We start from the raw sequence: 10478 nt of genomic DNA on the forward strand, positions 1-10478 counted from the left end.
ATCGAAACCGCCTTGGCTTAATTATTTGCTGGGGTGGGGGTGGCGCTTAGGTACGTGCTCTGCAACTTGCAGCGCATGAACCTAAACATGTTAGGTAATCAAATTCACGAGAAGTTGACAATCCCTAATACTGCTAAATCGCCAGTTGTGAACTTTATCAGGATTCCCGCATGAAGTTAAACATCATTCTAGCAAGGACAAATATTGATTACTGTTGTGCAGGTTATATAATAAAATATGAAATAATCAATATTGTAGAATACTTTATTTTCGCTTGGAATTTATTTTCGCTATTTTCACTGAAGGGATGATTCCGTGAAAATAAAATCCAGCGAATATACTTTTTTCCCTATATTTCACATTAAACTCATCAAAAATCAGTGAAAATAAATTCCATACAAACACTCAAAAAGCCTTTTCAGCGAAAATTAATTCCAGCGAAAATAAAGTATTCCACAGTATTTCATTTTTGTTAGTATATCTTTATTTAATAAAATATGTACACATTATATCTACTTGGGGTGGGTATTGCCAAGCAAGTTCATAAAATTATAAACATATATTTTCGTAAATAACACTGACCGCGAAATACGCCTTTGAGAAGTATTACTGATGAATACTTTATATTTCAATTTCTTTCAATTTGAAGTAGTTGTATTGCAATGCATTAATAATAATAATAATAATAATAATAATATTATTATTATTACTGCAGAAATACAGTATTTATATTAGTACAGTAGCAATAACAGTATACCGGTAATGAATAAGTATAAATAATGTAAATATATACATTCCTTTATTTCATTGTTGAGACTGAGTTATACAGTTTGTTACGTACTACAATTTACCTATATTGGAAAATGGTTATGGGGATTATTAATTTCAATAAACAATATTCAACTATCCTTTGCAATACAATAAGATCATAATGGTAATGTTTATTGGTCTTTGAAACTAGAGGCATTATCAGAGCATGGGTCTTATTTTGGAACTCCTGCTAGGATGGTATTCCCAGAATAGTGCCAGTTGTTAAAGAAACATAAAACTTTAATTCTCAACAATGATGAAGGGACCAGTTACTGAGACAAAGCCCTACTCTACGTGAAACCCTGCAGATACGAAATCCAATTACTGCGAAAGCTATTCACCGCGAAGCTACTAGTACACTCCCATAAAATGTTATTTTATTGAAAAAACAACAACAAATAAACAAGGGACTGTATGCAAGTCTAGTCCTCGAGGTGAATTTATTAGTTTGTTGCTGTTAGTTATTGATTGAACTATGTAGCCTCTCGCACTATCGTCAATATAAAAAAAACGTAATATGCCAATTAAACAATGTCGGGTTCACATGTACCTTGAAATCTACGAACTGTTAACAGATGATCATAGTCATGTGACCTCATTAAATATGCATAACGTAATATCTCCAGCACTATTACAGACAGGAACATGCAACTTGTGCAATATTGAAGCCATGGGACAAGAGATGTGACTAACATATCAGGTGGCCATATATGGTCATGTGACCTCATTAAATATGCATAGATGTTTTATCTCAAGCACTATTACAGATAGGAACACACAACCAGCATAGTATTGAAGCTATTGGACAAGATATGACAAAGATATCAAATGACATTACATGGTCATGTGTCCTCATTAAATATGTGACAAACATTTCAGTTGGTCATAGTTAGTCATGTGACCTCAATATGCGTCACGGTAATATCTACAACACTACTGCAGATAAGGACATGCAACCAGTGCAATATTAAAGCCATTAGACGAGACAAACATATCAGTTAATTATACATAGTCATGTGACCTCATTAATATGCATCACAGTTATATCTCGAGCGTTGCTACAGCTAGGGACATGCTATCAGTGCAGTCTTAAAGCTATTCGACTATAGATGTGACTAATATACCATGTGAACACATCCATTCTACATGTCGCGCTCTACAAAGTGACTGTTTCAGATTTTCGATTAGTCGCGCAGTTCCGCCACCATCTTGGATTTAATAAAACCCGGAAGGGCTTAATCACACCATTTTCTGAGGGTCTGGGATTCTCATGTGAGGTCATAGAACTCATTAAATATGCATTTTTCCAATATTTCAAGCACTATTGCATGTACAAACATGCAACCAACACTATATTGAAGGCATTGGACAAGAAAATTTCAATGACCATATAACATGTTCAATGACCATATATGGTTCTAGAACTCATTAAATATGCATATCTATAATATCTCGAGCACTATTGAAGCTAGAGACATGGAAATAACGCTATAGTGAAGGCATTGGGAAAGAACCAACATGTATAAAGATTGCACAAATCAAATCTTCCAAACTTTTTTTTTTCAAATTCAATGGTATTATGGCCCTTTACTTAAAAGACGTTAATAGCTGCTTAGTTTATTTTTCTTGACATTTACCCTCGGCACAACAAAGGCATTCCCATCATCTTTATAAATACTTGTATTTATAAATTTCACAACTCAAACTGAAACGAGAAGTTTTTATTGGCAAATTGAAGAACACTGGAACGTTTTCAAACGTTTTACATTGTTCCACACTGTGCTCGTTGATTGGCTCGTTTGATTTAACTGTCGCGCCAAGAGTAAATAGTCCTTGCTTTGTTTGTGTTTGTATTACTTTATTGCATTATAAATACCTAAATACAAATCATGTATCATAATTTATCTTATCTTGTATTGTCTATTCTTATCTTATTTACGTTACTAGTAATACATGGCAAACAATATACTTGTTACTTCTCGCCGATCTCGCTTTAGAAAAGAATCGTCAAGTTGTTAGTTACAAGAAAAATGCAACTACAGAAGTTGCAGCAAAACGGTTGAAAACGCATTTACGGTAAATACACATGCGACTCCATCTAAGATATCGGGGTGCATTATGTGAACAATATCCCGTGTGGCTGACCCATTTAAATAAAACCTAAGGTTGGATGACATTTTTAGCTGTTATCAGAGGAAAAATGGCACGTGAGGGCGCCCTTCTTTCAACGTTTTTTCTTGAAAAACCGCCTCACTTCAGGTTTCTCCATCCACCAGTGCGTCATCTAGTGACAAAACGTTTCTGTGACATAATTGGAAGTGAGGGACGCCATTCATTACGTCGATTTTGCGATCTGCCACAGCCTCACGCCCCTTAATTGCAACAATATCATACATTAACTCTTGTAATTTGCATAGCATCCTAGATAAACACGATTCCAAATACGCATCCAGAGAAAATAATTTAGAAAGTACTGTGCAGCACTATGATTGACTTTGTAGTGGTTGTAATTGTACTCCACAGTAAGGACCAATTCATGGCACAAATTGTGCCCAATTCATAGTGACAATAAAGTTAACGACAAGCAAGGAGGTATTCAGTTAATATTCCCGTATAAACAATGTCAGGATAGTCATAGATAAAAAATTGTTTCTCACAAAAATTTTTCTCTGTAGTTTTCATTTTCCGTATTTTGTTTGTAAACAATTATATCGTAATTATTGATATTGAATAATTATGCAGATATACAACATGCTTAATTATCATTCAAAACAGCTACTAGCAAATCATATACAAATGAAGTAAACGCAATGACTACTAATTTATGGTTATTTACACACACACACTAGGATACAGACAGACAGAAGTTGACCTGGACAGAGACGGACAGTGACATGGACAGAGATGGACAGTGACCTGGACAGAGACGGACAGTGGCCTGGACAGTGACATGGAGAGAGACGGACAGTGACATGGAGAGAGATGGACAGTGACATGGACAATGACAGTGGACTGAGACGGACAGTGACATGGACAGAAACGAACATTGACATGGACAGAGACGGGCAGTGACATGAACAGAGACGGGCAGTGACATGGACAAAGACAGTGGACTGAGACGGACAGTGACATGCTCAGAAACGAACATTTTTAACTTTATCGATATAGGTTTGTTTAAAACTTCAGTACTTTCTAAATTATTTTCCATATCTCTAGTTTCATTTATAATTTTTTCTTGTAACCGGGTATCAATTTTTTTTATTATTTTGCATACTATTCAAGTCTCTAAAGTGATTCAACCATGTGTCTGGTTTAATTACATCTTCATTTTTGGCACTTTCTATTTTTGAGAAACATGGACAGAAATGGACAGTGACCTGAACAGAGATTGACAGTGACCTGGACAGACAATGAAAGTGACATGGACTGAGACAGACAGTGACATGGACAGAGATGGACAGAGATGGACAATGACATGGACAGAGACTGACAGTGACATGGACAGTGACATAGACAGAGACGGACAGTGACATGGACAAAGACAGTGTCATGGACAGCGACGGATAGTGACATGGACAGAAACGGACAGTGACATGGACTGAGACGGACAGTGACCTAGACAGAGATGGACAGTGACATGGACAGAGACGAACAGTAACATGGACAGTGACATGGACAAAAACAGTGACATGGACAGAGACTGACAGTGACATGGACAGAGATGGACAGTGACATGAACAGAGACGGACAGTGACATTGACAGAGACGGTCAGTGACATGGACAGAGACGGACAGAGACATGGACAGAGACGGACAGTGACATGGGCAGATCCATGGACAGAGACGGACAGTGACATGGACAGAGACGGACAGTGACATGGGCAGAAACATGGACAGAGACGGACAGTGATATGGAGAGAGATGGACAGTGACCTGGACAGTGAGATGGAGAGAGACGGACAGTGACATGGACAGAGACGAACAGTGACATGGACAAAGACAGTGACCTGGACAAAGACGCACAGTGACATGGGCAGAAACATGGACAGAGACGGACAGTGACATGGACAGAGAAGGACAGTGACATGGACAGAGAATGACAGTGACATGGACTGAGACAGACAGTGACATTGACAGAGATGGACAGTGACATGAACAGAGACAGACAGTGACATGGACAGAGACGGACAGTGACATGGACAAATACAGTGACATGGACAGAGACGTAGAGTGACATTGACAGAGATAGAGACATGGACTGAGATGGACAGTGACATGGACAGAGATGAACAGTGACATGGACAGAGACGGACAGTGACCTGGACAGAGACGGACAGTGGCCTGGTCAGAGACAGACAGTGCCATGGACAGAGGCGGTCAGTGACATGGACAACGACAGTGACATGGACAGAGATGGACAGTGACATGGACAAAGACGGACAGTGACCTGGACAGAGACGGACAGTGGCCTGGTCAGAGACGGACAGTGACCTGGACAGAGATGGACAGTGACATGAACAGAGACGGACAGTGACATGGACAGAGGCGGTCAGTGACAAGGACAGAGACATGGACAGAGACAGACAGAGACGGACAGTGACATGGGCAGAGACGTACAGAGATCTGGACTGAGATGGACAGTGACATGGACAGAGACGGACAATGACATGGACAAAGACGGACAGTGACCTGGACAGAGACGGACAGTGGCCTGGTCAGAGACGGACAGTGACCTGGACAGAGATGGACAGTGACATGAACAGAGACGGACAGTGACATGGACAGAGGCGGTCAGTGACAAAGACAGAGACATGGACAGAGACAGACAGAGACGGACAGTGACATGGGCAGAGACGTACAGAGATCTGGACAGAGATGGACAGTGACCTGGACAGTGACATGGAGAGAGACGGACAGTGACATGGAGAGAGATGGACAGTGACATGGACAAAGACAGTGGACTGAGACGGACAGTGACATGCTCAGAAACGAACAGTTTTAACTTTATCGATATAGGTTTGTTTAAAACTTCAGTACTTTCTAAATTATTTTCCATATCTCTAGTTTCATTTATAATTTTTTCTTGTAACCGGGTATCAATTTTTTTTATTATTTTGCATACTATTCAAGTCTCTAAAGTGATTCAACCATGTGTCTGGTTTAATTACATCTTCATTTTTGGCACTTTCTATTTTTGAGAAACATGGACAGAGACGGACAGTGACATGGACGGAGACAAAGAGAGACCTGGACAGAGATGGACAATGACATGGACAGAGATTGACAGTGACCTGGACAGAGATGGACAGTGACATGAACAGAGACAGACAGTAACATGGACAGTGACATGGACAAAAACAGTGACATGGACAGAGACTGACAGTGACATGGACAGAGATGGACAGTGACATGAACAGAGACGGACAGTGACATTGACAGAGACGGTCAGTGACATGGACAGAGACGGACAGAGACATGGACAGAGACGGACAGTGACATGGGCAGATCCATGGACAGAGACGGACAGTGACATGGACAGAGACGGACAGTGACATGGGCAGAAACATGGACAGAGATGGACAGTGACCTGGACATAGATGGACAGTGACATGGACAAAAACGAACATTGACATGGACAGAGACGGGCAGTGACATGGACAGAGACAGACAGTGACATGGACAGAGATGGACAGTGGCATGGACAAAGACAGTGACATGGACAGAGACGTAGAGTGACATTGACAATGACAGTGATAGTAATAGGACTGAAATGAACAGTGACATGGACAGAGACGAACAGTGACATGGACAGAGATGGACAGTGACATGGACAGAGACAGACAGTGACATGGACAGAGACATACAGTAACATGGACAAAGACAGTGACATGGACAGAGACGTAGAGTGACATTGACAGTGACAGTGATAGGACTGAGATGGACAGTGACATGGACAGAGACGAACAGTGACATGGACAGAGATGGACAGTGGCCTGGTCAGAGACGGACAGTGACCTGGACAGAGATGGACAGTGACATGAACAGAGACGGACAGTGACATGGACAGAGGCGGTCAGTGACATGGACAGAGACAGGCAGAGAGGACAGTGACATGGGCAGAGAATGAAAGTGACATGGACTGAGATAGACAGTGACCTGGACAGAGATGGACAGTGACATGGACAGAGAATGAAAGTGACATGGACTGAGATAGACAGTGACATGGACAGAGATGGACAGTGTCATGGACAGAGACTGACAGAGACCTGGACAGAAATGGACAGTGACCTGGACATAGATGGACAGTGACATGGACAAAAACGAACATTGACATGGACAGAGACGGGCAGTGACATGGACAGAGACATACAGTAACATGGACAAAGACAGTGACATGGACAGAGACGTAGAGTGACATTGACAGTGACAGTGATAGGACTGAGAAGGACAGTGACATGGACAGAGACGAACAGTGACATGGACAGAGATGGACAGTGGCCTGGTCAGAGACGGACAGTGACCTGGACATAGATGGACAGTGACATGAACAGAGACGGACAGTGACATGGACAGAGGCGGTCAGTGACATGGACAGAGACATGGACAGAGACAGGCAGAGAGGACAGTGACATGGGCAGAGAATGAAAGTGACATGGACTGAGATAGACAGTGACCTGGACAGAGATGGACAGTGACATGGACAGAGAATGAAAGTGACATGGACTGAGATAGACAGTGACATGGACAGAGATGGACAGTGTCATGGACAGAGACTGACAGAGACCTGGACAGAAATGGACAGTGACCTGGACATAGATGGACAGTGACATGGACAAAAACGAACATTGACATGGACAGAGACGGGCAGTGACATGAACAGAGATGGACAGTGACATGGACAAAAACAGTGGACTGAGATGGACAGTGACATGCACATAAACGAACATTTTTAACTTTATCGATATAGGTTTGTCTAAAACTTCAGTACTTTCTAAATTATTTTTCATATCTCTAGTTTCATTTATAATTTTTTCTTGTAACCGGTTATCAAATTTTTTATTATCTTGCATAATATTCAGGTCTCTAAAGTGATTCAACCATGAGTCTGGTTTAATTACATCTTCATTTTTGGCACTTTCTATTTTTGAAAAACATGGACAGAGACGGACAGTGACATGGACAGAGACAGACAGAGACCTGGACAGAAATGGACAGTGACCTGGACAGAGATGGGCAGTGACCTGGACAGAGATGGACAGTGACATGGACAGAGAAAGAAAGTGACATGGACTGAGATAGACAGTGACATGGACAGAGATGGACAGTGACATGGACTGAGACAGTGTCATGGACAGCGACGGACAGTGACATGGACAGAGACGGACAGTGACATGAACAGAGACGAACAGTGACATGGACAAAGACAGTGACCTGGACAAAGACGCACAGTGACATGGGCAGAAACATGGACAGAGATGGACAGTGACATGGACAGAGATGGACAGTGACATGGACAGAGAATGACAGTGACATGGACTGAGATGGACAGTGACATGAACAGAGACAGACAGTGACATGGACAGAGACGGACAGTGACATGGGCAGAGACATGGACAGAGACGGACAGTGACATGGACTGAGACGGACAGTGACCTAGACAGAGATGGACAGTGACATGGACAGAGAATGAAAGTGACATGGACAGAGAATGAAAGTGACATGGACTGAGACATAGAGTGACATGGACAGAGATGGACAGTGACACGGTCAGAAAGTGACGATGACATGGACAGAGACGGACAGTGACATGGACAGAGATGGACAGTGACATGGACTGAGACAGACTGTGACCTAGACAGAGATGAACAGTGACATGCACAGAGACGGACAGTAACAAAGACATGGACAAAGACAGTGACATGGACTGAGACGGGCAGTGACATGGACAGAAACGAACATTGACATGGACAGAGACGGGCAGTGACATGACCAGAGACGGACAGTGACATTGACAGAGAATGAAAGTAACTCGGACAGTGACATGGACTGAGACGGACAGTGACATGGACTGAGACGGACAGTGACATGGACAAAAACGAACATTGACATGGACAGAGACGGGCAGTGACATGAACAGAGACGGACAGTGACATTGACAGAGAATGAAAGTAACATGGACAGTGACATGGACTGAGACGGGCAGTGACATGAACAGAGACGGACAGTGACATTGGCAGAGAATGAAAGTGACATGGACTGAGACAGTGACATGGACAGAGATGGACAGAGACGGACAGTAACATGGACGGAGACAGACAGTGACATGGACAGAGAATGAAAGTGACATGGACTGAGACGGACTGTGACCTAGACAGAGATGAACAGTGACATGCACAGAGACGGACAGTAACAAAGACATGGACAAAGACAGTGACATGGACTGAGACGGACAGTGACATGGACAGAAACGAACATTGACATGGACAGAGACGGGCAGTGACATGAACAGAGACGGACAGTGACATTGACAGAGAATGAAAGTAACTCGGACAGTGACATGGACAGAGATGGACAGTGACATGGACAGTGACATGGACAGAGACTGATGGTGACATGGACGGAGACAGACAGAGACCTGGACAGAAATGGACAGTGACCTGGACAGAGATGGGCAGTGACCTGGACAGAGACAGACAGTGACATGGACAAAGACAGTGTCATGGACAGAGACGGATAGTGACATGGACAGAGACGGACAGTGACATGGACAGAGAATGAAAGTGACATGGACTGAGACAGACAGTGACTTGGACAGAGACGGACACTAACATGGACAAAGACAGTGACATGGACTTAGACGGACAGTGACATGGACGGAGACTGACATAAACCTGGACAGAAATGGGCAGTGATCTGGACGGAGATGGACAGTGACATGGACAGAGAATGAAAGTGACATGGACAGAGAATGAAAGTGACATGGACTGAGACAGACAGTGACATGGACAGAGATGGACAGTGACATGGACAGAGACTGACGGTGACATCGACGGAGACGGACAGTGACATGGACAGAGACGGACAGTGACATGAACAACGACAGTGACATGAACAGAGACGGACAGTGACATTGACAGAGACGGACAGTGACATGCACAGAGATGGACTGAGACATGGACAGAGACGGACAGTGACATGGGCAGAGACATGGACAGAGACGGACAGTGACATGGACTGAGACGGACAGTGACCTAGACAGAGATGAATAGTGACATGGACAGAGAATGAAAGTGGCATGGACAGAGAATGAAAGTGACATGGACTGAGACATAGAGTGACATGGACAGAGATGGACAGTAACACGGACAGAAAGTGACGATGACATGGACAGAGATGGACAGTGACATGGACAGAGATGGACAGTGACATGGACTGAGACGGACTGTGACCTAGACAGAGATGGACAGTGACATGGACTGAGACGGACTGTGACCTAGACAGAGATGAACAGTGACATGCACAGAGACGGACAGTAACAAAGACATGGACAAAGACAGTGACATGGACTGAGACGGACAGTGACATGGACAGAAACGAACATTGACATGGACAGAGACGGGCAGTGACATGAACAGAGACGGACAGTGACATTGACAGAGAATGAAAGT

This window comes from Saccoglossus kowalevskii, chromosome 8 (genome assembly GCF_978046115.1).
Source record: "Saccoglossus kowalevskii chromosome 8, keSacKowa6.1, whole genome shotgun sequence".
Classification (NCBI taxonomy): Eukaryota; Metazoa; Hemichordata; class Enteropneusta; family Harrimaniidae; genus Saccoglossus; species Saccoglossus kowalevskii.